This window comes from Somniosus microcephalus, chromosome 8 (genome assembly GCF_052327205.1).
Source record: "Somniosus microcephalus isolate GS21.2 chromosome 8, FLI_Smic_1.0, whole genome shotgun sequence".
In the NCBI taxonomy this organism is placed as follows: Eukaryota; Metazoa; Chordata; class Chondrichthyes; order Squaliformes; family Somniosidae; genus Somniosus; species Somniosus microcephalus.
This window is the reverse complement of record NC_140994.1, coordinates 269,163,080-269,190,361: the sequence shown is the minus strand read 5'-3', so window position 1 is coordinate 269,190,361 and position 27,282 is coordinate 269,163,080.

Genomic DNA, 27,282 nt, shown 5'->3' with positions numbered 1-27,282 from the left:
GGCAGTACTGAGGGAGTGCGGCACTGTCGGAGGGGCAGTACTGAGGGAGCACCGCACTGTTGGAGGGGCAGCACTGAGGGGGAGCCGCACTGTCGGAGGGGCAGTACTGATAGAGCGCTGCACTGTCGGAGGGGCAGTACTGAGGGAGCGCCGCACTGTCGGAGGGGCAGTACTGAGGGAGCGCTGCACTGTCGGAGGGGCAGTACTGAGGGAGCGCTGCACTGTCGGTGGGGCAGGACTGAGGGAGCGCTGCACTGTCGGAGGGGCAGTACTGAGGGAGTGCTGCACTGTCGGAGGGGCAGTACTGAGGGAGCGCTGCACTGTCGGAGGGGCAGTACTGAGAGAGCGCTGCACTGTCAGAGGGGCAGTACTGAGGGAGCCCTGCACTGTCGGAGGGGCAGTACTGAGAGAGCGCTGCACTGTCGGAGGGGCAGTACTGAGAGAGCGCTGCACTGTCAGAGGGGCAGGACTGAGGGAGCGCTGCACTGTCGGAGGGGCAGTGCTGAGGGAGCGCTGCACTGTCAGAGGGGCAGTACTGAGGGAGCCCTGCACTGTCGGAGGGGCAGTACTGAGAGAGCGCCGCACTGTCGGAGGGTCAGCACTGAGGGAGCGCTGCACTGTCGGAGGGGCAGTACTGAGGGAGCGCTGCACTGTCGGAGGGGCAGTACTGAGGGAGCGCCGCAATGTCGGAGGGTCAGTACTTAGGGACAGCTGCACTGTTGGAGGGGCAGTACTGAGGCAGCACTGCACTGTCGGAGGGGCACTACTGAGGGAGCGCTGCACTGTCGGAGGGGCAGTAGTGAGGGAGCACTGCACTGTCGGAGGGGCAGTACTGAGGGAGCGCTGCACTGTCGGAGGTGCAGTACTGAGGCAGCACTGCACTGTCGGAGGGGCAGTACTGAGGGAGCGCTGCACTGTCAGAGGGGCAGTACTGAGGGAGTGCTGCACTGTCAGAGGGGCAGTGCTGAGGGAGCGCTGCACGGTCGGAGGGGCAGTACTGAGGGAGCGCTGCACTGTCGGAGGTGCAGTACTGAGGCAGCACTGCACTGTCGGAGGGGCAGTACTGAGGGAGCGCTGCACAGTCGGAGCGGCAGTACTGAGGGAGTGCTGCACTGTCGGAGGGGCAGTACTGAGGGAGCGCTGCACTGTCGGAGCGGCAGTACTGAGGGAGCACTGCACTGTCGGAGGTGCAGTACTGAGGCAGCGCTGCACTGTCGGAGGGGCAGTACTGAGGGAGCGCTGCACTGTCGGAGGGACAGTACTGAGGGAGCGCTGCACTGTGGGAGGGGCAGTACTGAGGGAGCGCTGCACTGTCGGAGGGGCAGTACTGAGGCAGCGCTGCACTGTCGGAGGGTCAGTACTTAGGGACAGCTGCACTGTCGGAGGGGCAGTACTGAGGGGGCGCTGCACTGTCGGAGGTGCAGTACTGAGGCAGCACTGCACTGTCGGAGGGGCAGTACTGAGGCAGCACTGCACTGTCGGAGGGGCAGTACTGAGGGAGCGCTGCACTGTCGGAGGGGCAGTACTGAGGCAGCACTGCACTGTCAGAGGGGCAGTACTGAGGGAGCGCTGCACTGTCGGAGGGGCAGTGCTGAGGCAGCACTGCACTGTCGGAGGGGCAGTACTGAGGGAGTGCTGCACTGTCGGAGGGGCAGTACTGAGGGAGCGCTGCACTGTCGGAGGGGCAGTACTGAGGGTGCGCTGCACTTTTGGAGGGGCAGTACTGAGGGAGCGCCGCACTGTCGGAGGGTCAGTACTGAGGGAGCGCTGCACTGTCGGAGGGGCAGTACTGAGGGAGTACTGCACTATCGGAGGGGCAGTACTGAGGCAGCACTGCACTGTCGGGGGGCAGTACTGAGGGAGCGCTGCACTGTCGGAGGGGCAGTACTGAGGGAGCGCTGCACTGTCGGAGGGGCAGTACTGAGGGAGCGCCGCACTGTCGGAGGGTCAGTACTGAGGGAGAGCTGCACTGTCGAAAGTGCAGTACTGAGGCAGCACTGCACTGTTGGAGGGGCAGTACTGAGGGAGTGCTGCACTGTCGGAGGGGCAGTACTGAGGGAGCGCTGCGCTGTCGGAGATGCAGTACTGAGGCAGCACTGCACTGTTGGAGGGGCAGTACTGAGGGAGCGCTGCACTGTCGGAGGGGCAGTACTGAGGGAGCGCTGCACTGTTGGAGGGTCAGTAGTGAGGGAGAGCTGCATTGTCGGAAGGGCAGTACTGAGGGAGTGCTGCACTGTCGGAGGGGCATTACTGAGGGAGTGCTGCACTGTCGGAGGGGCAGTACTGAGGGAGGGCTGCACTGCCAGAGGGGCAGTACTGAGGGAGTGCTGCACTGTCGGAGGGTCAGTACTGAGAGAGAGCTGCACTGTCGGAGGGGCAGTACTGAGGGAGTGCTGCACTGTCGGAGGGGCAGTACTGAGGCAGCGACGCACTGTCGCAAGGGCAGTACTGAGGCAGCGCTGCACTGTCGGAGGGCCAGTATGAGGGAGTGCTGCACTGTCGGAGGGCCAGCACTGAGGGAGCACCACACTGTCGGAGGGGCAGTACTGATGGAGCACCGCACTGTCAGAGGGGCAGCACTGCGGGAGTGCTGCACTGTCAGAGGGGCAGTACTGAGGAAGCGCCGCACTGTCGCAGGGTCAGTACTGAGGGAGAGCTGCAGTGTCGAAAGTGCAGTACTGAGGCAGCACTGCACTGTCGGAGGGGCAGTACTGAGGGAGCGCTGCACTGTCGGAGGGGCAGTACTGAGGGAGCGCTGTGCTGTCGGAGGTGCAGTAATGAGGCAGCACTGCACTGTCGGAGGGGCACTACTGAGGGAGCGCTGCACTGTCGGAGGGGCAGTAGTGAGGGAGCACTGCACTGTCGGAGGGGCAGTACTGAGGGAGCGCTGCACTGTCGGAGGTGCAGTACTGAGGCAGCACTGCACTGTCGGAGGGGCAGTACTGAGGGAGCGCTGCACTGTCAGAGGGGCAGTACTGAGGGAGTGCTGCACTGTCAGAGGGGCAGTGCTGAGGGAGCGCTGCACGGTCGGAGGGGCAGTACTGAGGGAGCGCTGCACTGTCGGAGGTGCAGTACTGAGGCAGCACTGCACTGTCGGAGGGGCAGTACTGAGGGAGCGCTGCACAGTCGGAGCGGCAGTACTGAGGGAGTGCTGCACTGTCGGAGGGGCAGTACTGAGGGAGCGCTGCACTGTCGGAGCGGCAGTACTGAGGGAGCACTGCACTGTCGGAGGTGCAGTACTGAGGCAGCGCTGCACTGTCGGAGGGGCAGTACTGAGGGAGCGCTGCACTGTCGGAGGGACAGTACTGAGGGAGCGCTGCACTGTGGGAGGGGCAGTACTGAGGGAGCGCCGCACTGTCGGAGGGTCAGTACTGAGGCAGCGCTGCACTGTCGGAGGGGCAGTACTGAGGGAGCGCTGCAATTTCGGAGGGGCAGGACTGAGGGAGCGCCGCAAAGTCGGAGGGTCAGTACTTAGGGACAGCTGCACTGTCGGAGGGGCAGTACTGAGGGGGCGCTGCACTGTCGGAGGTGCAGTACTGAGGCAGCACTGCACTGTCGGAGGGGCAGTACTGAGGCAGCACTGCACTGTCGGAGGGGCAGTACTGAGGGAGCGCTGCACTGTCGGAGGGGCAGTACTGAGGCAGCACTGCACTGTCAGAGGGGCAGTACTGAGGGAGCGCTGCACTGTCGGAGGGGCAGTGCTGAGGCAGCACTGCACTGTCGGAGGGGCAGTACTGAGGGAGTGCTGCACTGTCGGAGGGGCAGTACTGAGGGAGCGCTGCACTGTCGGAGGGGCAGTACTGAGGGTGCGCTGCACTTTTGGAGGGGCAGTACTGAGGGAGCGCCGCACTGTCGGAGGGTCAGTACTGAGGGAGCGCTGCACTGTCGGAGGGGCAGTACTGAGGGAGTACTGCACTATCGGAGGGGCAGTACTGAGGCAGCACTGCACTGTCGGGGGGCAGTACTGAGGGAGCGCTGCACTGTCGGAGGGGCAGTACTGAGGGAGCGCTGCACTGTCGGAGGGGCAGTACTGAGGGAGCGCCGCACTGTCGGAGGGTCAGTACTGAGGGAGAGCTGCACTGTCGAAAGTGCAGTACTGAGGCAGCACTGCACTGTTGGAGGGGCAGTACTGAGGGAGTGCTGCACTGTCGGAGGGGCAGTACTGAGGGAGCGCTGCGCTGTCGGAGGTGCAGTACTGAGGCAGCACTGCACTGTTGGAGGTCAGTAGTGAGGGAGAGCTGCATTGTCGGAGGGGCAGTACTGAGGGAGCGCTGCACTGTTGGAGGGTCAGTAGTGAGGGAGAGCTGCATTGTCGGAAGGGCAGTACTGAGGGAGTGCTGCACTGTCGGAGGGGCATTACTGAGGGAGTGCTGCACTGTCGGAGGGGCAGTACTGAGGGAGTGCTGCACTGTCGGAGGGGCAGTACTGAGGCAGCGACGCACTGTCGCAAGGGCAGTACTGAGGCAGCGCTGCACTGTCGGAGGGCCAGTATGAGGGAGTGCTGCACTGTCGGAGGGCCAGCACTGAGGGAGCACCACACTGTCGGAGGGGCAGTACTGATGGAGCACCGCACTGTCAGAGGGGCAGCACTGCGGGAGTGCTGCACTGTCAGAGGGGCAGTACTGAGGAAGCGCCGCACTGTCGGAGGGTCAGTACTGAGGGAGAGCTGCAGTGTCGAAAGTGCAGTACTGAGGCAGCACTGCACTGTCGGAGGGGCAGTACTGAGGGAGCGCTGCACTGTCGGAGGGGCAGTACTGAGGGAGCGCTGTGCTGTCGGAGGTGCAGTAATGAGGCAGCACTGCACTGTCGGAGGGGCACTACTGAGGGAGCGCTGCACTGTCGGAGGGGCAGTAGTGAGGGAGCACTGCACTGTCGGAGGGGCAGTACTGAGGGAGCGCTGCACTGTCAGAGGGGCAGTGCTGAGGGAGCGCTGCACGGTCGGAGGGGCAGTACTGAGGGAGCGCTGCACTGTCGGAGGTGCAGTACTGAGGCAGCACTGCACTGTCGGAGGGGCAGTACTGAGGGAGCGCTGCACAGTCGGAGCGGCAGTACTGAGGGAGTGCTGCACTGTCGGAGGGGCAGTACTGAGGGAGCGCTGCACTGTCGGAGCGGCAGTACTGAGGGAGCACTGCACTGTCGGAGGTGCAGTACTGAGGCAGCGCTGCACTGTCGGAGGGGCAGTACTGAGGGAGCGCTGCACTGTCGGAGGGACAGTACTGAGGGAGCGCTGCACTGTGGGAGGGGCAGTACTGAGGGAGCGCCGCACTGTCGGAGGGTCAGTACTGAGGCAGCGCTGCACTGTCGGAGGGGCAGTACTGAGGGAGCGCTGCAATTTCGGAGGGGCAGGACTGAGGGAGCGCCGCAAAGTCGGAGGGTCAGTACTTAGGGACAGCTGCACTGTCGGAGGGGCAGTACTGAGGGGGCGCTGCACTGTCGGAGGTGCAGTACTGAGGCAGCACTGCACTGTCGGAGGGGCAGTACTGAGGCAGCACTGCACTGTCGGAGGGGCAGTACTGAGGGAGCGCTGCACTGTCGGAGGGGCAGTACTGAGGCAGCACTGCACTGTCAGAGGGGCAGTACTGAGGGAGCGCTGCACTGTCGGAGGGGCAGTGCTGAGGCAGCACTGCACTGTCGGAGGGGCAGTACTGAGGGAGTGCTGCACTGTCGGAGGGGCAGTACTGAGGGAGCGCTGCACTGTCGGAGGGGCAGTACTGAGGGTGCGCTGCACTTTTGGAGGGGCAGTACTGAGGGAGCGCCGCACTGTCGGAGGGTCAGTACTGAGGGAGCGCTGCACTGTCGGAGGGGCAGTACTGAGGGAGTACTGCACTATCGGAGGGGCAGTACTGAGGCAGCACTGCACTGTCGGGGGGCAGTACTGAGGGAGCGCTGCACTGTCGGAGGGGCAGTACTGAGGGAGCGCTGCACTGTCGGAGGGGCAGTACTGAGGGAGCGCCGCACTGTCGGAGGGTCAGTACTGAGGGAGAGCTGCACTGTCGAAAGTGCAGTACTGAGGCAGCACTGCACTGTTGGAGGGGCAGTACTGAGGGAGTGCTGCACTGTCGGAGGGGCAGTACTGAGGGAGCGCTGCGCTGTCGGAGGTGCAGTACTGAGGCAGCACTGCACTGTTGGAGGTCAGTAGTGAGGGAGAGCTGCATTGTCGGAGGGGCAGTACTGAGGGAGTGCTGCACTGTCGGAGGGGCATTACTGAGGGAGTGCTGCACTGTCGGAGGGGCAGTACTGAGGGAGGGCTGCACTGCCAGAGGGGCAGTACTGAGGGAGTGCTGCACTGTCGGAGGGTCAGTACTGAGGGAGAGCTGCACTGTCGGAGGGGCAGTACTGAGGGAGTGCTGCACTGTCGGAGGGGCAGTACTGAGGCAGCGACGCACTGTCGGAAGGGCAGTACTGAGGCAGCGCTGCACTGTCGGAGGGCCAGTATGAGGGAGTGCTGCACTGTCGGAGGGCCAGCACTGAGGGAGCACCACACTGTCGGAGGGGCAGTACTGATGGAGCACCGCACTGTCAGAGGGGCAGCACTGCGGGAGTGCTGCACTGTCAGAGGGGCAGTACTGAGGAAGCGCCGCACTGTCGGAGGGTCAGTACTGAGGGAGAGCTGCAGTGTCGAAAGTGCAGTACTGAGGCAGCACTGCACTGTCGGAGGGGCAGTACTGAGGGAGCGCTGCACTGTCGGAGGGGCAGTACTGAGGGAGCGCTGTGCTGTCGGAGGTGCAGTAATGAGGCAGCACTGCACTGTTGGAGGGGCAGTACTGAGGGAGCGCTGCACTGTCGGAGGGGCAGTACTGAGGGAGCGCTGCACTGTCGGAGCGGCAGTACTGAGGGAGTGCTGCACTGTCGGAGGGGCAGTACTGAGGGAGCGCTGCACTGTCCGAGCGGCAGTACTGAGGGAGTGCTGCAATGTCGGAGGGGCAGTATTGAGGGAGCGCTGCACTGTCGGAGCGGCAGTACTGAGGGAGCACTGCACTGTCGGAGGTGCAGTACTGAGGCAGCACTGCACTGTCGGAGGGGCAGTACTGAGGGAGCGCTGCACTGTCGGAGGGGCAGTACTGAGGGAGTGCTGCACTGTCGGAGGGGCAGTACTGAGGGAGCGCTGCACTGTCGGAGCGGCAGTACTGAGGGAGCGCTGCACTGTCGGAGGTGCAGTACTGAGGCAGCACTGTGCTGTCGGAGGGGCAGTACTGAGGGAGCGCTGCACTGTCGGAGGGGCAGTACTGAGGGAGCGCTGCACTGTCGGAGGGGCAGTACTGAAGGAGCACCGCACTGTCGGAGGGTCAGTACTGAGGGAGCGCTGCACTGTCGGAGGGGCAGTACTGAGGGAGCGCTGCACTGTCGGAGGGGCAGTACGGAGGGAGTGCCGCAATGTCGGAGGGTCAGTACTTAGGGACAGCTGCACTGTCGGAGGGGCCGTACTGAGGCAGCACTGCACTGTCGGAGGGGCAGTACTGAGGGAGCGCTGCACTGTCGGAGGGGCAGTAGTGAGGGAGCGCTGCACAGTCGGAGGGGCAGTACTGAGGGAGCGCTGCACTGTGGGAGGGGCAGTACTGAGGGAGTGTGGCACTGTCGGCGGGGCAGTACTGAGGGAGCGCCGCACTGTCGGAGGGGCAGTACTGAGGGAGCGCCGCACTGTCGGAGGGGCAGTACTGAGGGAGCGCTGCACTGTCGGAGGGGCAGTACTGAGGGAGCGCTGCACTGTCGGAGGGGGCAGTACTGAGGGAGCGCTGCACTGTCGGAGGGGCAGTACTGAGGGAGTGCAGCACTGTTGGAGGGGCAGTACTGAGGGAGCACCGCACTGTTGGAGGGGCAGCACTGAGGGGGAGCCGCACTGTCGGAGGGGCAGTACTGATAGAGCGCTGCACTGTCGGAGGGGCAGTACTGAGGGAGCGCCGCACTGTCGGAGGGGCAGTACTGAGGGAGCGCTGCACTGTCGGAGGGGCAGTACTGAGGGAGCGCTGCACTGTCGGTGGGGCAGGACTGAGGGAGCGCTGCACTGTCGGAGGGGCAGTACTGAGGGAGTGCTGCACTGTCGGAGGGGCAGTACTGAGGGAGCGCTGCACTGTCGGAGGGGCATTACTGAGGGAGCGCTGCACTGTCGGAGGTGCAGTACTGAGGCAGCAATGCACTGTCGGAGGGGGAGTACTGAGGGAGCGCTGCACTGTCGGAGGGGCAGTACTGAGGGAGAGCTGCACTGTCGGAGGGGCGGTACTGAGGGAGCGCTGCACTGTCGGAGGGGCAGTACTGAGGGAGCGCTGCACTTTCGGAGGTGCAGTACTGAGGCAGCACTGCACTGTCGGAGGGGCAGTACTGAGGGAGCGCTGCACTGCCGGAGGGGCAGTACTGAGGGAGTGCTGCACTGTCGGAGGGGAATTACTGAGGGAGCGCTGCACTGTCGGAGCGGCAGTACTGAGGGAGCGCTGCACTGTCGGAGGGGCAGTACTGAGGGTGCGCCGCACTGTCGGAGGGTCAGTACTTAGGGAGAGCTGCACTGTCGGAGGGGCAGTACTGAGGCAGCACTGCACTGTCGGAGGGGCAGTACTGAGGGAGCGCTGCACAGTCGGAGGGGCAGCACTGAGGGAGTGCTGCACTGTCGGAGGGGCAGTACTGAGGGAGCACTGCACTGTCGGAGGGGCAGTACTGAGGGAGCGCTGCACTGTCGGAGGGGCAGTACTGAGGCAGCACTGCCCTGTCAGAGGGGCAGTACTGAGGAAGCGCCGCACTGTCGGAGGGTCAGTACTGCGGGAGAGCTGCACTGTCGGAGGGGCAGTACTGAGGGAGCACTGCACTGTCGGAGGGGCAGTACTGAGGGAGCGCTGCACTGTCGGAGGGGCAGTACTGAGGCAGCACTGCCCTGTCAGAGGGGCAGTACTGAGGAAGCGCCGCACTGTCGGAGGGTCAGTACTGAGGGAGAGCTGCACTGTCGAAAGTGCAGTGCTGAGGCAGCACTGCACTGTCGGAGGGGCAGTACTGAGGGAGCGCTGCACTGTCGGAGGGGCAGTACTGAGGGAGCGCTGCGCTGTCGGAGGTGCAGTACTGAGGCAGCACTGCACTGTTGGAGGGGCAGTACTGAGGGAGCGCTGCACTGTCGGAGGGGCAGTACTGAGGGAGCGCTGCACTGTTGGAGGGTCAGTAGTGAGGGAGAGCTGCATTGTCGGAGGGGCAGTACTGAGGGAGCGCTGCACTGTCGGAGGGGCAGTACTGAGGGAGCGCTGCGCTGTCGGAGGTGCAGTACTGAGGCAGCACTGCACTGTTGGAGGGGCAGTACTGAGGGAGCGCTGCACTGTCGGAGGGGCAGTACTGAGGGAGCGCTGCACTGTTGGAGGGTCAGTAGTGAGGGAGAGCTGCATTGTCGGAGGGGCAGTACTGAGGGAGTGCTGCACTGTCGGAGGGGCAGTACTGAGGGAGGGCTGCACTGCCAGAGGGGCAGTACTGAGGGAGTGCTGCACTGTCGGAGTGGCAGTACTGAGGGAGTGCTGCACTGTCAGAGGGTCAGTACTGAGGGAGAGCTGCACTGTCGGAGGGGCAGTACTGAGGGAGTGCTGCACTGTCAGAGGGGCAGCACTGAGGGAGTGCCGCACAGTCGGAGGGGCAGTACTGAGGCAGCGACGCACTGTCGGAAGGGCAGTACTGAGGCAGCGCTGCACTGTCGGAGAGCCAGTACTGAGGGAGTGCTGCACTGTCGGAGGGCCAGTACTGAGGGAGCACCACACTGTCGGAGGGGCAGTACTGATGGAGCACCGCACTGTCAGAGGGGCAGCACTGCGGGAGTGCTGCACTGTCAGAGGGGCAGTACTGAGGAAGCGCCGCACTGTCGGAGGGTCAGTACTGAGGGAGCGCTGTGCTGTCGGAGGTGCAGTAATGAGGCAGCACTGCACTGTCAGAGGGGCAGTACTGAGGGAGCGCTGCACTGTCGGAGGGGCAGTACTGAGGGAGCGCTGTGCTGTCGGAGGTGCAGTAATGAGGCAGCACTGCACTGTTGGAGGGGCAGTACTGAGGGAGCGCTGCACTGTCGGAGGGGCAGTACTGAGGGAGCGCTGCACTGTTGGAGCGGCAGTACTGAGGGAGTGCTGCACTGTCGGAGGGGCAGTACTGAGGGAGCGCTGCACTGTCCGAGCGGCAGTACTGAGGGAGTGCTGCAATGTTGGAGGGGCAGTATTGAGGGAGCGCTGCACTGTCGGAGCGGCAGTACTGAGGGAGCACTGCACTGTCGGAGGTGCAGTACTGAGGCAGCACTGCACTGTCGGAGGGGCAGTACTGAGGGAGCGCTGCACTGTCGGAGGGGCAGTACTGAGGGAGTGCTGCACTGTCGGAGGGGCAGTACTGAGGGAGCGCTGCACTGTCGGAGCGGCAGTACTGAGGGAGCGCTGCACTGTCGGAGGTGCAGTACTGAGGCAGCACTGCGCTGTCGGAGGGGCAGTACTGAGGGAGCGCTGCACTGTCGGAGGGGCAGTACTGAGGGAGCGCTGCACTGTCGGAGGGGCAGTACTGAAGCAGCGCCGCACTGTCGGAGGGTCAGTACTGAGGGAGCGCTGCACTGTCGGAGGGGCAGTACTGAGGGAGCGCTGCACTGTCGGAGGGGCAGTACTGAGGGAGTGCCGCAATGTCGGAGGGTCAGTACTTAGGGACAGCTGCACTGTCGGAGGGGCAGTACTGAGGCAGCACTGCACTGTCGGAGGGGCAGTACTGAGGGAGCGCTGCACTGTCGGAGGGGCAGTAGTGAGGGATCACTGCACTGTCGGAGGGGCAGTACTGAGGGAGCGCTGCACTGTCGGAGGGGCAGTACTGAGGGAGTGCGGCACTGTCGGAGGGGCAGTACTGAGGGAGCGCCGCACTGTCGGAGGGGCAGTACTGAGGGAGCGCCGCACTGTCGGATGTGCAGTACTGAGGGAGCGCTGCACTGTCGGAGGGGCAGTACTGAGGGAGCGCTGCACTGTCGGAGGGGCAGTACTGAGGGAGCGCTGCACTGTCGGAGGGGCAGTACTGAGGGAGTGCGGCACTGTCGGAGGGGCAGTACTGAGGGAGCACCGCACTGTTGGAGGGGCAGTACTGATGGAGCACCGCACTGTCAGAGGGGCAGCACTGCGGGAGTGCTGCACTGTCAGAGGGGCAGTACTGAGGAAGCGCCGCACTGTCGGACGGTCAGTACTGAGGGAGAGCTGCAGTGTCGAAAGTGCAGTACTGAGGCAGCACTGCACTGTCGGAGGGGCAGTACTGAGGGAGCGCTGCACTGTCGGAGGGGCAGTAATGAGGGAGCGCTGTGCTGTCGGAGGTGCAGTAATGAGGCAGCACTGCACTGTTGGAGGGGCAGTACTGAGGGAGCGCTGCACTGTCGGAGGGGCAGTACTGAGGGAGCGCTGCACTGTCGGAGCGGCAGTACTGAGGGAGTGCTGCACTGTCGGAGGGGCAGTACTGAGGGAGCGCTGCACTGTCGGAGCGGCAGTACTGAGGGAGCACTGCAGTGTCGGAGTTGCAGTACTGAGGCAGCACTGCACTGTCGGAGGGGCAGTACTGAGGGAGCGCTGTGCTGTCGGAGGTGCAGTAATGAGGCAGCACTGCACTGTTGGAGGGGCAGTACTGAGGGAGCGCTGCACTGTCGGAGGGCCAGTACTGAGGGAGCGCTGCACTGTCGGTGGGGCAGGACTGAGGGAGCGCTGCACTGTCGGAGGGGCAGTACTGAGGGAGTGCTGCACTGTCGGAGGGGCAGTACTGAGGGAGCGCTGCACTGTCGGAGGGGCATTACTGAGGGAGCGCTGCACTGTCGGAGGTGCAGTACTGAGGCAGCAATGCACTGTCGGAGGGGGAGTACTGAGGGAGCGCTGCACTGTCGGAGGGGCAGTACTGAGGGAGTGCTGCACTGTCGGAGGGGCAGTACTGAGGGAGCGCTGCACTGTCGGAGGGGCAGTACTGAGGGAGCGCTGCACTGTTGGAGGTGCAGTACTGAGGCAGCACTGCACTGTCGGAGGGGCAGTACTGAGGGAGCGCTGCACTGTCGGAGGGGCAGTACTGAGGGAGTGCTGTACTGTCGGAGGGGCAGTACTGAGGGAGCGCTGCACTGTCGGAGCGGCAGTACTGAGGGAGTGCTGCACTGTCGGAGGGGCAGTACTGAGGGAGCGCTGCACTGTCGGAGGGGCAGTACTGAGGGAGCGCCGCAATGTCGGAGGGTCAGTACTTAGGGACAGCTGCTCTGTCGGAGGGGCAGTACTGAGGCAGCACTGCAGTGTCGGAGGGGCACTACTGAGGGAGCGCTGCACTGTCGGAGGGGCAGTAGTGAGGGAGCACTGCACTGTCGGAGGGGCAGTACTGAGGGAGCGCTGCACTGTCGGAGGGGCAGTACTGAGGGAGCGCCACAATGTCGGAGGGTCAGTACTTAGGGACAGCTGCACTGTCGGAGGGGCAGTACTGAGGCAGCACTGCAGTGTCGGAGGGGCACTACTGAGGGAGCGCTGCACTGTCGGAGGGGCAGTAGTGAGGGAGCACTGCACTGTCGGAGGGGCAGTACTGAGGGAGCGCTGCACTGTCGGAGGTGCAGTACTGAGGCAGCACTGCACTGTCGGAGGGGCAGTACTGAGGGAGCGCTGCACAGTCGGAGCGGCAGTACTGAGGGAGTGCTGCACTGTCGGAGGGGCAGTACTGAGGGAGCGCCGCACTGTCGGAGGGGCAGTACTGAGGGAGCGCCGCACTGTCGGAGGGGCAGTACTGAGGGAGCGCTGCACTGTCGGAGGGGCAGTACTGAGGGAGCGCTGCACTGTCGGAGGGGCAGTACTGAGGGAGCGCTGCACTGTCGGAGGGGCAGTACTGAGGGAGTGCAGCACTGTTGGAGGGGCAGTACTGAGGGAGCACCGCACTGTTGGAGGGGCAGCACTGAGGGGGAGCCGCACTGTCGGAGGGGCAGTACTGATAGAGCGCTGCACTGTCGGAGGGGCAGTACTGAGGGAGCGCCGCACTGTCGGAGGGGCAGTACTGAGGGAGCGCTGCACTGTCGGAGGGGCAGTACTGAGGGAGCGCTGCACTGTCGGTGGGGCAGGACTGAGGGAGCGCTGCACTGTCGGAGGGGCAGTACTGAGGGAGTGCTGCACTGTCGGAGGGGCAGTACTGAGGGAGCGCTGCACTGTCGGAGGGGCATTACTGAGGGAGCGCTGCACTGTCGGAGGTGCAGTACTGAGGCAGCACTGCACTGTCGGAGGGGCAGTACTGAGGGAGCGCTGCACTGCCGGAGGGGCAGTACTGAGGGAGTGCTGCACTGTCGGAGGGGCAGTACTGAGGGAGCGCTGCACTGTCGGAGCGGCAGAACTGAGGGAGCGTTGCACTGTCGGAGGGGCAGTACTGAGGGAGCGTCGCACTGTCGGAGGGTCAGTACTTAGGGAGAGCTGCACTGTCGGAGGGGCAGTACTGAGGCAGCACTGCACTGTCGGAGGGGCAGTACTGAGGGAGCGCTGCACAGTCGGAGGGGCAGCACTGAGGGAGCGCTGCACTGTCGGAGGGGCAGTACTGAGGGAGCACTGCACTGTCGGAGGGGCAGTACTGTGGGAGCGCTGCACTGTCGGAGGGGCAGTACTGAGGCAGCACTGCCCTGTCAGAGGGGCAGTACTGAGGAAGCGCCGCACTGTCGGAGGGTCAGTACTGAGGGAGAGCTGCACTGTCGAAAGTGCAGTACTGAGGCAGCACTGCACTGTCGGAGGGGCAGTACTGAGGGTGCGCTGCACTGTCGGAGGGGCAGTACTGAGGGAGCGCTGCGCTGTCGGAGGTGCAGTATTGAGGCAGCACTGCACTGTTGGAGGGGCAGTACTGAGGGAGCGCTGCACTGTCGGAGGGGCAGTACTGAGGGAGCGCTGCACTGTTGGAGGGTCAGTAGTGAGGGAGAGCTGCATTGTCGGAGGGGCAGTACTGAGGGAGTGCTGCACTGTCGGAGGGGCATTACTGAGGGAGTGCTGCACTGTCGGAGGGGCAGTACTGAGGGAGGGCTGCACTGCCAGAGGGGCAGTACTGAGGGAGTGCTGCACTGTCGGAGTGGCAGTACTGAGGGATTGCTGCACTGTCGGAGGGTCAGTACTGAGGGAGAGCTGCACTGTCGGAGGGGCAGTACTGAGGGAGTGCTGCACTGTCGGAGGGGCAGCACTGAGGGAGTGCCGCACTGTCGGAGGGGCAGTACTGAGGCAGCGACGCACTGTCGGAAGGGCAGTACTGAGGCAGCGCTGCACTGTCGGAGGGCCAGTACTGAGGGAGTGCTGCACTGTCGGAGGGCCAGTACTGAGGGAGCACCACACTGTCGGAGGGGCAGTACTGATGGAGCACCGCACTGTCAGAGGGGCAGCACTGCGGGAGTGCTGCACTGTCAGAGGGGCAGTACTGAGGAAGCGCCGCACTGTCGGAGGGTCAGTACTGAGGGAGCGCTGTGCTGTCGGAGGTGCAGTAATGAGGCAGCACTGCACTGTCGGAGGGGCAGTACTGAGGGAGCGCTGCACTGTCGGAGGGGCAGTACTGAGGGAGCGCTGTGCTGTCGGAGGTGCAGTAATGAGGCAGCACTGCACTTTTGGAGGGGCAGGACTGAGGGAGCGCTGCACTGTCGGAGGGGCAGTACTGAGGGAGCGCTGCACTGTCGGAGCGGCAGTACTGATGGAGTGCTGCACTGTCGGAGGGGCAGTACTGAGGGAGCGCTGCACTGTCCGAGCGGCAGTACTGAGGGAGTGCTGCAATGTCGGAGGGGCAGTATTGAGGGAGCGCTGCACTGTCGGAGCGGCAGTACTGAGGGAGCACTGCACTGTCGGAGGTGCAGTACTGAGGCAGCACTGCACTGTCGGAGGGGCAGTACTGAGGGAGCGCTGCACTGTCGGAGGGGCAGTACTGAGGGAGTGCTGCACTGTCGGAGGGGCAGTACTGAGGGAGCGCTGCACTGTCGGAGCGGCAGTACTGAGGGAGCGCTGCACTGTCGGAGGTGCAGTACTGAGGCAGCACTGTGCTGTCGGAGGGGCAGTACTGAGGGAGCGCTGCACTGTCGGAGGGGCAGTACTGAGGGAGCGCTGCACTGTCGGAGGGGCAGTACTGAAGGAGCGCCGCACTGTCGGAGGGTCAGTACTGAGGGAGCGCTGCACTGTCGGAGGGGCAGTACTGAGGGAGCGCTGCACTGTTGGAGGGGCAGTACTGAGGGAGTGCCGCAATGTCGGAGGGTCAGTACTTAGGGACAGCTGCACTGTCGGAGGGGCAGTACTGAGGCAGCACTGCACTGTCGGAGGGGCAGTACTGAGGGAGCGCTGCACTGTCGGAGGGGCAGTAGTGAGGGAGCGCTGCACTGTCGGAGGGGCAGTACTGAGGGAGCGCTGCACTGTCGGAGGGGCAGTACTGAGGGAGCGCGGCACTGTCGGAGGGGCAGTACTGAGGGAGCGCCGCACTGTCGGAGGGGCAGTACTGAGGGAGCGCCGCACTGTCGGAGGTGCAGTACTGAGGGAGCGCTGCACTGTCGGAGGGGCAGTACTGAGGGAGTGCTGCACTGTCGGAGGGGCAGTACTGAGGGAGCGCTGCACTGTCGGAGGGGCAGTACTGAGGGAGTGCGGCACTGTCGGAGGGGCAGTACTGAGGGAGCACCGCACTGTTGGAGGGGCAGTACTGATGGAGCACCGCACTGTCAGAGGGGCAGCACTGCGGGAGTGCTGCACTGTCAGAGGGGCAGTACTGAGGAAGCGCCGCACTGTCGGACGGTCAGGACTGAGGGAGAGCTGCAGTGTCGAAAGTGCAGTACTGAGGCAGCACTGCACTGTCGGAGGGGCAGTACTGAGGGAGCGCTGCACTGTCGGAGGGGCAGTAATGAGGGAGCGCTGCACTGTCGGAGGGGCAGTATTGAGGGAGCGCTGCACTGTCGGAGCGGCAGTACTGAGGGAGAACTGCACTGTCGGAGGGGCAGTACTGAGGTAGCACTGCACTGGCGGAGGGGCAGTACTGAGGGAGCGCTGCACAGTCGGAGGGGCAGCACTGAGGGAGCGCTGCACTGTCGGAGGGGCAGTACTGAGGGAGCACTGCACTGTCGGAGGGGCAGTACTGAGGCAGCACTGCCCTGTCAGAGGGGCAGTACTGAGGAAGCGCCGCACTGTCGGAGGGTCAGTACTGAGGGAGAGCTGCACTGTCGAAAGTGCAGTACTGAGGCAGCACTGCACTGTCGGAGGGGCAGTTCTGAGGGAGCGCTGCACTGTCGGAGGGGCAGTACTGAGGGAGCGCTGCGCTGTCGGAGGTGCAGTACTGAGGCAGCACTGCACTGTTGGAGGGGCAGTACTGAGGGAGCGCTGCACTGTCGGAGGGCCAGTACTGAGGGAGCGCTGCACTGTTGGAGGGTCAGTAGTGAGGGAGAGCTGCATTGTCGGAGGGGCAGTACTGAGGGAGTGCTGCACTGTCGGAGGGGCATTACTGAGGGAGTGCTGCACTGTCGGAGGGGCAGTACTGAGGGAGGGCTGCACTGCCAGAGGGGCAGTACTGAGGGAGTGCTGCACTGTCGGAGTGGCAGTACTGAGGGAGTGCTGCACTGTCGGAGGGTCAGTCCTGAGGGAGAGCTGCACTGTCGGAGGGGCAGTACTGAGGGAGTGCTGCACTGTCAGAGGGGCAGCACTGAGGGAGTGCCGCACTGTCGGAGGGGCAGTACTGAGGCAGCGACGCACTGTCGAAAGGGCAGTACTGAGGCAGCGCTGCACTGTCGGAGGGCCAGTACTGAGGGAGTGCTGCACTGTCGGAGGGCCAGTACTGAGGGAGCACCACACTGTCGGAGGGGCAGTACTGATGGAGCACCGCACTGTCAGAGGGGCAGCACTGCGGGAGTGCTGCACTGTCAGAGGGGCAGTACTGAGGAAGCGCCGCACTGTCGGAGGGTCAGTACTGAGGGAGCGCTGTGCTGTCGGAGGTGCAGTAATGAGGCAGCACTGCACTGTCGGAGTGGCAGTACTGAGGGAGTGCTGCACTGTCGGAGGGTCAGTCCTGAGGGAGAGCTGCACTGTCGGAGGGGCAGTACTGAGGGAGTGCTGCACTGTCAGAGGGGCAGCACTGAGGGAGTGCCGCACTGTCGGAGGGGCAGTACTGAGGCAGCGACGCACTGTCGGAAGGGCAGTACTGAGGCAGCGCTGCACTGTCGGAGGGCCAGTACTGAGGGAGTGCTGCACTGTCGGAGGGCCAGTACTGAGGGAGCACCACACTGTCGGAGGGGCAGTACTGATGGAGCACCGAACTGTCAGAGGGGCAGCACTGCGGGAGTGCTGCACTGTCAGAGGGGCAGTACTGAGGAAGCGCCGCACTGTCGGAGGGTCAGTACTGAGGGAGCGCTGTGCTGTCGGAGGTGCAGTAATGAGGCAGCACTGCACTGTCGGAGGGGCAGTACTGAGGGAGCGCTGCACTGTCGGAGGGGCAGTACTGAGGGAGCGCTGCACTGTCGGAGCGGCAGTACTGAGGGAGTGCTGCACTGTCGGAGGGGCAGTACTGAGGGAGCGCTGCACTGTCCGAGCGGCAGTACTGAGGGAGTGCTGCAATGTCGGAGGGGCAGTATTGAGGGAGCGCTGCACTGTCGGAGCGGCAGTACTGAGGGAGCACTGCACTGTCGGAGGTGCAGTACTGAGGCAGCACTGCACTGTCGGAGGGGCAGTACTGAGGGAGCGCTGCACTGTCGGAGGGGCAGTACTGAGGGAGTGCTGCACTGTCGGAGGGGCAGTACTGAGGGAGCGCTGCACTGTCGGAGGGGCAGTACTGAGGGAGCGCTGCACTGTCGGAGGGGCAGTACTGAGGGAGCGCCGCACTGTCGGAGGGTCAGTACTGAGGGAGCGCTGCACTGTCGGAGGGGCAGTACTGAGGGAGCGCTGCACTGTCGGAGGGGCAGTACTGAGGGAGTGCCGCAATGTCAGAGGGTCAGTACTTAGGGACAGCTGCACTGTCGGAGGGGCAGTACTGAGGCAGCACTGCACTGTCGGAGGGGCAGTACTGAGGGAGCGCTGCACTGTCGGAGGGGCAGTAGTGAGGGAGCGCTGCACTGTCGGAGGGGCAGTACTGAGGGAGCGCTGCACTGTGGGAGGGGCAGTACTGAGGGAGTGCGGCACTGTCGGAGGGGCAGTACTGAGGGAGCGCCGCACTGTCGGAGGGGCAGTACTGAGGGAGCGCCGCACTGTCGGAGGGGCAGTACTGAGGGAGCGCTGCACTGTCGGAGGGGCAGTACTGAGGGAGCGCTGCACTGTCGGAGGGGCAGTACTGAGGGAGCGCTGCACTGTCGGAGGGGCAGTACTGAGGGAGTGCAGCACTGTTGGAGGGGCAGTACTGAGGGAGCACCGCACTGTTGGAGGGGCAGCACTGAGGGGGAGCCGCACTGTCAGAGGGGCAGTACTGATAGAGCGCTGCACTGTCGGAGGGGCAGTACTGAGGGAGCGCCGCACTGTCGGAGGGGCAGTACTGAGGGAGCGCTGCACTGTCGGAGGGGCAGTACTGAGGGAGCGCTGCACTGTCGGTGGGGCAGGACTGAGGGAGCGCTGCACTGTCAGAGGGGCAGTACTGAGGGAGTGCTGCACTGTCGGAGGGGCAGTACTGAGGGAGCGCTGCACTGTCGGAGGGGCATTACTGAGGGAGCGCTGCACTGTCGGAGGTGCAGTACTGAGGCAGCAATGCACTGTCGGAGGGGGAGTACTGATAGAGCGCTGCACTGTCGGAGGGGCAGTACTGAGGGAGTGCTGCACTGTCGGAGGGGCAGTACTGAGGGAGCGCTGCACTGTCGGAGGGGCAGTACTGAGGGAGCGCTGCGCTGTCGGAGGGTCAGTACTTAGGGACAGCTGCACTGTCGGAGGGGCAGTACTGAGGCAGCACTGCACTGTCGGAGGGGCAGTACTGAGGGAGCGCTGCACTGTCGGAGGGGCAGTAGTGAGGGAGCGCTGCACTGTCGGAGGGGCAGTACTGAGGGAGCGCTGCACTGTCGGAGGGGCAGTACTGAGGGAGTGCGGCACTGTCGGAGGGGCAGTACTGAGGGAGCGCTGCACTGTCGGAGGGGCAGTACTGAGGGAGCGCTGCACTGTCGGAGGGGCAGTACTGAGGGAGTGCGGCACCGTTGGAGGGGCAGTACTGAGGGAGCACCGCACTGTTGGAGGGGCAGCACTGAGGGGGAGCCGCTCTGTCGGAGGGGCAGTACTGATAGAGCACTGCACTGTCGGAGGGGCAGTAATGAGGGAGCGCCGCACTGTCGGAGGGGCAGTACTGAGGGAGCGCTGCACTGTCGGAGGGGCAGTACTGAGGGAGCGCTGCACTGTCGGGGGGGCAGGACTGAGGGAGCTCTGCACTGTCGGAGGGGCAGTACTGAGGGAGTGCTGCACTGTCGGAGGGGCAGTACTGAGGGAGCGCTGCACTGTCGGAGGGGCATTACTGAGGGAGCGCTGCACTGTCGGAGGTGCAGTACTGAGGCAGCAATGCACTGTCGGAGGGGGAGTACTGAGGGAGCGCTGCACTGTCGGAGGGGCAGTACTGAGGGAGTGCTGCACTGTCGGAGGGGCAGTACTGAGGGAGCGCTGCACTGTCGGAGGGGCAGTACTGAGGGAGCGCTGCACTGTTGGAGGTGCAGTACTGGGGCAGCACTGCACTGTCGGAGGGGCAGTACTGAGGGAGCGCTGCACTGTCGTAGGGGCAGTACTGAGGGAGTGCTGCACTGTCGGAGGGGCAGTACTGAGGGAGCGCTGCACTGTCGGAGCGGCAGTACTGAGGCAGCACTGCACGGTCGGAGGGGCAGTACCGAGGGAGCGCTGCACTGTCGGAGGGGCAGTACTGAGGGAGTGCTGTACTGTCGGAGCGGCAGTGCTGAGGGAGCACTGCACTGTCGGAGGGGCAGTACTGAGGGAGCGCCGCACTGTCGGAGGGGCAGTACTGAGGGAGCGCCGCACTGTCGGAGGGTCAGTACTGAGGGAGCGCTGCACTGTCGGAGGGGCAGTACTGAGGGAGCGCTGCACTGTCGGAGGGGCAGTACTGAGGGAGCGCCGCAATGTCGGAGTGTCAGTACTTAGGGACAGCTGCACTGTCGGAGGGGCAGTACTGAGGCAGCACTGCACTGTCGGAGGGGCACTACTGAGGGAGCGCTGCACTGTCGGAGGGGCAGTAGTGAGGGAGCGCTGCACTGTCGGAGGGGCAGTACTGAGGGAGCGCTGCACTGTCGGAGGTGCAGTACTGAGGCAGCACTGCACTGTCGGAGGGGCAGTACTGAGGGAGCGCTGCACTGTCAGAGGGGCAGTACTGAGGGCGTGCTGCACTGTCGGAGGGGCAGTGCTGAGGGAGCGCTGCACTGTCGGAGGGGCAGTACTGAGGGAGTGCTGCACTGTCGGAGGGGCAGTACTGAGGAAGCGCTGCACTGTCGGAGGGGCAGTACTGAGGGAGTGCTGCACTGTCGGAGGGGCAGTACTGAGGGAGCGCTGCACTGTCGGAGCGGCAGTTCTGAGGGATCGCTGCACTGTCGGAGGTGCAGTACTGAGGCAGCACTGCGCTGTCGGAGGTGCAGTACTGGGGCAGCACTGCACTGTCGGAGGGGCAGTACTGAGGGAGCGCTGCACTGTCGTAGGGGCAGTACTGAGGGAGTGCTGCACTGTCGGAGGGGCAGTACTGAGGGAGCGCTGCACTGTCGGAGCGGCAGTACTGAGGCAGCACTGCACGGTCGGAGGGGCAGTACTGAGGGAGCGCTGCACTGTCGGAGGGGCAGTACTGAGGGAGTGCTGTACTGTCGGAGCGGCAGTGCTGAGGGAGCACTGCACTGTCGGAGGGGCAGTACTGAGGGAGCGCCGCACTGTCGGAGGGGCAGTACTGAGGGAGCGCCGCACTGTCGGAGGGTCAGTACTGAGGGAGCGCTGCACTGTCGGAGGGGCAGTACTGAGGGAGCGCTGCACTGTCGGAGGGGCAGTACTGAGGGAGCGCCGCAATGTCGGAGTGTCAGTACTTAGGGACAGCTGCACTGTCGGAGGGGCAGTACTGAGGCAGCACTGCACTGTCGGAGGGGCACTACTGAGGGAGCGCTGCACTGTCGGAGGGGCAGTAGTGAGGGAGCGCTGCACTGTCGGAGGGGCAGTACTGAGGGAGCGCTGCACTGTCGGAGGTGCAGTACTGAGGCAGCACTGCACTGTCGGAGGGGCAGTACTGAGGGAGCGCTGCACTGTCAGAGGGGCAGTACTGAGGGCGTGCTGCACTGTCGGAGGGGCAGTGCTGAGGGAGCGCTGCACGGTCGGAGGGGCAGTACTGAGGGAGCGCTGCACTGTCGGAGGTGCAGTACTGAGGCAGCACTGCACTATCGGAGGGGCAGTACTGAGGGAGCGCTGCACAGTCGGAGCGGCAGTACTGAGGGAGTGCTGCACTGTTGGAGCGGCAGTACTGAGGGAGCACTGCACTGTCGGAGGTGCAGTACTGAGGGTGCACTGCACTGTCGGAGGGTCAGTACTGAGGGAGCGCTGCACTGTCGGAGGGGCAGTACTGAGGGAGCGCTGCAATATCGGAGGGGCAGTACTGAGGGAGCGCCGCCAAGTCGGAGGGTCAGTACTTAGGGACAGCTGCACTGTCGGAGGGGCAGTGCTGAGGGGGCGCTGCACTGTCGGAGGTGCAGTACTGAGGCAGCACTGCACTGTGGAGGGGCAGTACTGAGGGAGTGCTGCACTGTCGGAGGGTCAGTACTGAGGGAGCGCTGCACTGTCGGAGGGGCAGTACTGAGGCAGCACTGCACTGTCGGAGGGGCAGTACTGAGGGAGCGCTGCACTGTCGGAGGGGCAGTACTGAGGCAGCACTGCACTGTCCGAGGGGCAGTACTGAGGGAGCGCTGCACTGTCGGAGAGGCAGTGCTGAGGCAGCACTGCACTGTCGGAGGGGCAGTACTGAGCGAGTGCTGCACTGTCGGAGGGGCAGTACTGAGGGAGCGCTGCACTGTCGGAGGGGCAGTACTGAGGGTGCGCTGCATTGTTGGAGGGGCAGTACTGAGGGAGCGCCGCACTGTCGGAGGGTCAGTACTGAGGGAGCGCTGCACTGTCGGAGGGGCAGTACTAAGGCAGCACTGCACTGTCGGAGGGGCAGCACTGAGGGAGCGCTGCACTGTCGGAGGTTCAGTAGTGAGGGAGAGCTGCACTGTTGGAGGGGCAGTACTGAGGGAGTGCTGCACTGTCGGAGGGGCATTACTGATGGAGTGCTGCACTGTCGGTGGGGCAGTACTGAGGGAGCGCCGCACTGTCGGAGGGGCTGTACTGAGGGATCGCCGCACTGTCGGAGGTGCAGTACTGAGGGAGCGCTGCACTGTCGGAGGGGCAGTACTGAGGGAGCGCTGCACTGTCGGAGGGGCAGTACTGAGGGAGCGCTGCACTGTCAGAGGGGCAGTACTGAGGGAGTGCGGCACTGTCGGAGGGGCAGTACTGAGGGAGCACCGCACTGTTGGAGGGGCAGTACTGATGGAGCACCGCACTGTCAGAGGGGCAGCACTGCAGGAATGCTGCACTGTCAGAGGGGCAGTACTGAGGAAGCGCCGCACTGTCGGAGGGTCAGTACTGAGGGAGAGCTGCAGTGTCGAATGTGCAGTACTGAGGCAGCACTGCACTGTCGGAGGGGCAGTACTGAGGGAGCGCTGCACTGTCGGAGGGGCAGTACTGAGGGAGCGCTGTGCTGTCGGAGGTGCAGTAATGAGGCAGCACTGCACTGTTGGAGGGGCAGTACTGAGGGAGCGCTGCACTGTCGGAGGGGCAGTACTGAGGGAGCGCTGCACTGTCGGAGCGGCAGTACTGAGGGAGTGCTGCACTTTCGGAGGGGCAGTACTGAGGGAGCGCTGCAATGTCCGAGCGGCAGTACTGAGGGAGTGCTGCAATGTTGGAGGGGCAGTATTGAGGGAGCGCTGCACTGTCGGAGCGGCAGTACTGAGGGAGCACTGCACTGTCGGAGGTGCAGTACTGAGGCAGCACTGCACTGTCGGAGGGGCAGTACTGAGGGAGCGCTGCCCTGTCGGAGGGGCAGTACTGAGGGAGTGCTGCACTGTCGGAGGGGCAGTACTGAGGGAGCGCTGCACTGTCGGAGCGGCAGTACTGAGGGAGCACTGCACTGTCGTAGGTGCAGTACTGAGGCAGCCCTGCGCTGTCGGAGGGGCAGTACTGAGGGAGCGCTGCACTGTCGGAGGGGCAGTACTGAGGGAGCGCTGCACTGTCGGAGGGGCAGTACTGAGGGAGCGCCGCACTGTCGGAGGGTCAGTACTGAGGGAGCGCTGCACTGTCGCAGGGGCAGTACTGAGGGAGCGCTGCACTGTCGGAGGGGCAGTACTGAGGGAGTGCCGCAATGTCGGAGGGTCAGTACTTAGGGACAGCTGCACTGTCGGAGGGGCAGTATTAAGGCAGCACTGCACTGTCGGAGGGGCAGTACTGAGGGAGCGCTGCACTGTCGGAGGGGCAGTAGTGAGGGAGCGCTGCACTGTCGGAGGGGCAGTACTGAGGCAGCACTGCACTGTCGGAGGGGCAGTACTGAGGGAGTGCTGCACTGTCGGAGGGGCAGTACTGAGGGAGCGCTGCACTGTCGGAGGGGCATTACTGAGGGAGCGCTGCACTGTCGGAGGTGCAGTACTGAGGCAGCAATGCACTGTCGGAGGGGGAGTACTGAGGGAGCGCTGCACTGTCGGAGGGGCAGTACTGAGTGAGTGCTGCACTGTCGGAGGGGCAGTACTGAGGGAGCGCTGCACTGTCGGAGGGGCAGTACTGAGGGAGCGCTGCACTGTTGGAGGTGCAGTACTGAGGCAGCACTGCACTGTCGGAGGGGCAGTACTGAGGGAGCGCTGCACTGTCGGAGGGGCAGTACTGAGGGAGTGCTGCACTGTCGGAGGGGCAGTACTGAGGGAGCGCTGCACTGTCGGAGCGGCAGTACTGAGGGAGCGCTGCACTGTCGGAGGGGCAGTACTGAGGGAGCGCCGCACTGTCGGAGGGTCAGTACTTAGGGAGAGCTGCACTGTCGGAGGGGCAGTACTGAGGCAGCACTGCACTGTCGGAGGGGCAGTACTGAGGGAGCGCTGCACAGTCGGAGGGGCAGCACTGAGGGAGCGCTGCACTGTCGGAGGGGCAATACTGAGGGAGCACTGCACTGTCGGAGGGGCAGTACTGAGGGAGCGCTGCACTGTCGGAGGGGCAGTACTGAGGCAGCACTGCCCTGTCAGAGGGGCAGTACTGAGGAAGCGCTGCACTGTCGGAGGGTCAGTACTGAGGGAGAGCTGCACTGTCGAAAGTGCAGTACTGAGGCAGCACTGCACTGTCGGAGGGGCAGTACTGAGGGAGGGCTGCACTGTCGGAGGGGCAGTACTGAGGGAGCGCTGCGCTGTCGGAGGTGCAGTACTGAGGCAGCACTGCACTGTTGGAGGGGCAGTACTGAGGGAGCGCTGCAATGTCGGAGGGGCAGAACTGAGGGAGCGCTGCACTGTTGGAGGGTCAGTAGTGAGGGAGAGCTGCATTGTCGGAGGGGCAGTACTGAGGGAGTGCTGCACTGTCGGAGGGGCATTACTGAGGGAGTGCTGCACTTTCGGAGGGGCAGTACTGAGGGAGGGCTGCACTGCCAGAGGGGCAGTACTGAGGGAGTGCTGCACTGTCGGAGTGGCAGTACTGAGGGAGTGCTGCACTGTCGGAGGGTCAGTCCTGAGGGAGAGCTGCACTGTCGGAGGGGCAGTACTGAGGGAGTGCTGCACTGTCAGAGGGGCAGCACTGAGGGAGTGCCGCACTGTCGGAGGGGCAGTACTGAGGCAGCGACGCACTGTCGGAAGGGCAGTACTGAGGCAGCGCTGCACTGTCGGAGGGGCAGTACTGAGGGAGCGCTGCACTGTCGGAGCGGCAGTACAGAGGGTGCGCTGCACTGTCGGAGGGGCAGTACTGAAGGAGCGCCGCACTGTCGGAGGGTCAGTACTGAGGGAGCGCTGCACTGTCGGAGTAGCAGTACTGAGGGAGTGCCGCAATGTCGGAGGGACAGTACTTAGGGACAGCTGCACTGTCGGAGGGGCAGTACTGAGGCAGCACTGCACTGTCGGAGGGGCAGTACTGAGGGAGCGCTGCACTGTCGGAGGGGCAGTAGTGAGGGAGCGCTGCACTGTCGGAGGGGCAGTACTGAGGGAGCGCTGCACTGTCGGAGGGGCAGTACTGAGGGAGTGCGGCTCTGTCGGTGGGGCAGTCCTGAGGGAGCGCCGCACTGTCGGAGGGGCAGTACTGAGGGAGCGCCGCACTGTCGGAGGTGCAGTACTGAGGGAGCGCTGCACTGTCGGAGGGGCAGTACTGAGGGAGCGCTGCACTGTCGGAGGGGCAGTACTGAGGGAGCGCTGCACTGTCGGAGGGGCAGTACTGAGGGAGTGCGGCACTGTCGGAGGGGCAGTACTGAGGGAGCACCGCACTGTTGGAGGGGCAGTACTGATGGAGCACCGCACTGTCAGAGGGGCAGCACTGCGGGAGTGCTGCACTGTCAGAGGGGCAGTACTGAGGAAGCGCCGCACTGTCGGACGGTCAGTACTGAGGGAGAGCTGCAGTGTCGAAAGTGCAGTACTGAGGCAGCACTGCACTGTCGGAGGGGCAGTACTGAGGGAGCGCTGCACTGTCGGAGGGGCAGTAATGAGGGAGCGCTGTGCTGTCGGAGGTGCAGTAATGAGGCAGCACTGCACTGTTGGAGGGGCAGTACTGAGGGAGCGCTGCACTGTCGGAGGGGCAGTACTGAGGGAGCGCTGCACTGTCGGAGCGGCAGTACTGAGGGAGTGCTGCACTGTCGGAGGGGCAGTACTGAGGGAGCGCTGCACTGTCCGAGCGGCAGTACTGAGGGAGTGCTGCAATGTCGGAGGGGCAGTATTGAGGGAGCGCTGCACTGTCGGAGCGGCAGTACTGAGGGAGCACTGCACTGTCGGAGGTGAAGTACTGAGGCAGCACTGCACTGTCGGAGGGGCAGTACTGAGGAAGCGCTGCACTGTCGGAGGGGCAGTACTGAGGGAGTGCTGCACTGTCGGAGGGGCAGTACTGAGGGAGCGCTGCACTGTCGGAGCGGCAGTTCTGAGGGATCGCTGCACTGTCGGAGGTGCAGTACTGAGGCAGCACTGCGCTGTCGGAGGTGCAGTACTGAGGCAGCACTGCGCTGTCGGAGGGTCAGTACTTAGGGACAGCTGCACTGTCGGAGGGGCAGTACTGAGGCAGCACTGCACTGTCGGAGGGGCAGTACTGAGGGAGCGCTGCACTGTCGGAGGGGCAGTAGTGAGGGAGCGCTGCACTGTCGGAGGGGCAGTGCTGAGGGAGCGCTGCACTGTGGGAGGGGCAGTACTGAGGGAGTGCGGCACTGTCGGAGGGGCAGTACTGAGGGAGCGCCGCACTGTCGGAGGGGCAGTACTGAGGGAGCGCCGCACTGTCGGAGGGGCAGTACTGAGGGAGCGCTGCACTGTCGGAGGGGCAGTACTGAGGGAGCGCTGCACTGTCGGAGGGGCAGTACTGAGGGAGCGCTGCACTGTCGGAGGGGCAGTACTGAGGGAGTGCGGCACCGTTGGAGGGGCAGTACTGAGGGAGCACCGCACTGTTGGAGGGGCAGCACTGAGGGGGAGCCGCTCTGTCGGAGGGGCAGTACTGATAGAGCACTGCACTGTCGGAGGGGCAGTAATGAGGGAACGCCGCACTGTCGGAGGGGCAGTACTGAGGGAGCGCTGCACTGTCGGAGGGGCAGTACTGAGGGAGCGCTGCACTGTCGGGGGGGCAGGACTGAGGGAGCTCTGCACTGTCGGAGGGGCAGTACTGAGGGAGTGCTGCACTGTCGGAGGGGCAGTACTGAGGGAGCGCTGCACTGTCGGAGGTGCAGTACTGAGGCAGCAATGCACTGTCGGAGGGGGAGTACTGAGGGAGCGCTGCACTGTCGGAGGGGCAGTACTGAGGGAGTGCTGCACTGTCGGAGGGGCAGTACTGAGGGAGCGCTGCACTGTCGGAGGGGCAGTACTGAGGGAGCGCTGCACTGTTGGAGGTGCAGTACTGGGGCAGCACTGCACTGTCGGAGGGGCAGTACTGAGGGAGCGCTGCACTGTCGGAGGGGCAGTACTGAGGGAGTGCTGCACTGTCGGAGGGGCAGTACTGAGGGAGCGCTGCACTGTCGGAGCGGCAGTACTGAGGCAGCACTGCACGGTCGGAGGGGCAGTACTGAGGGAGCGCTGCACTGTCGGAGGGGCAGTACTGAGGGAGTGCTGTACTGTCGGAGCGGCAGTGCTGAGGGAGCACTGCACTGTCGGAGGGGCAGTACTGAGGGAGCGCCGCACTGTCGGAGGGGCAGTACTGAGGGAGCGCCGCACTGTCGGAG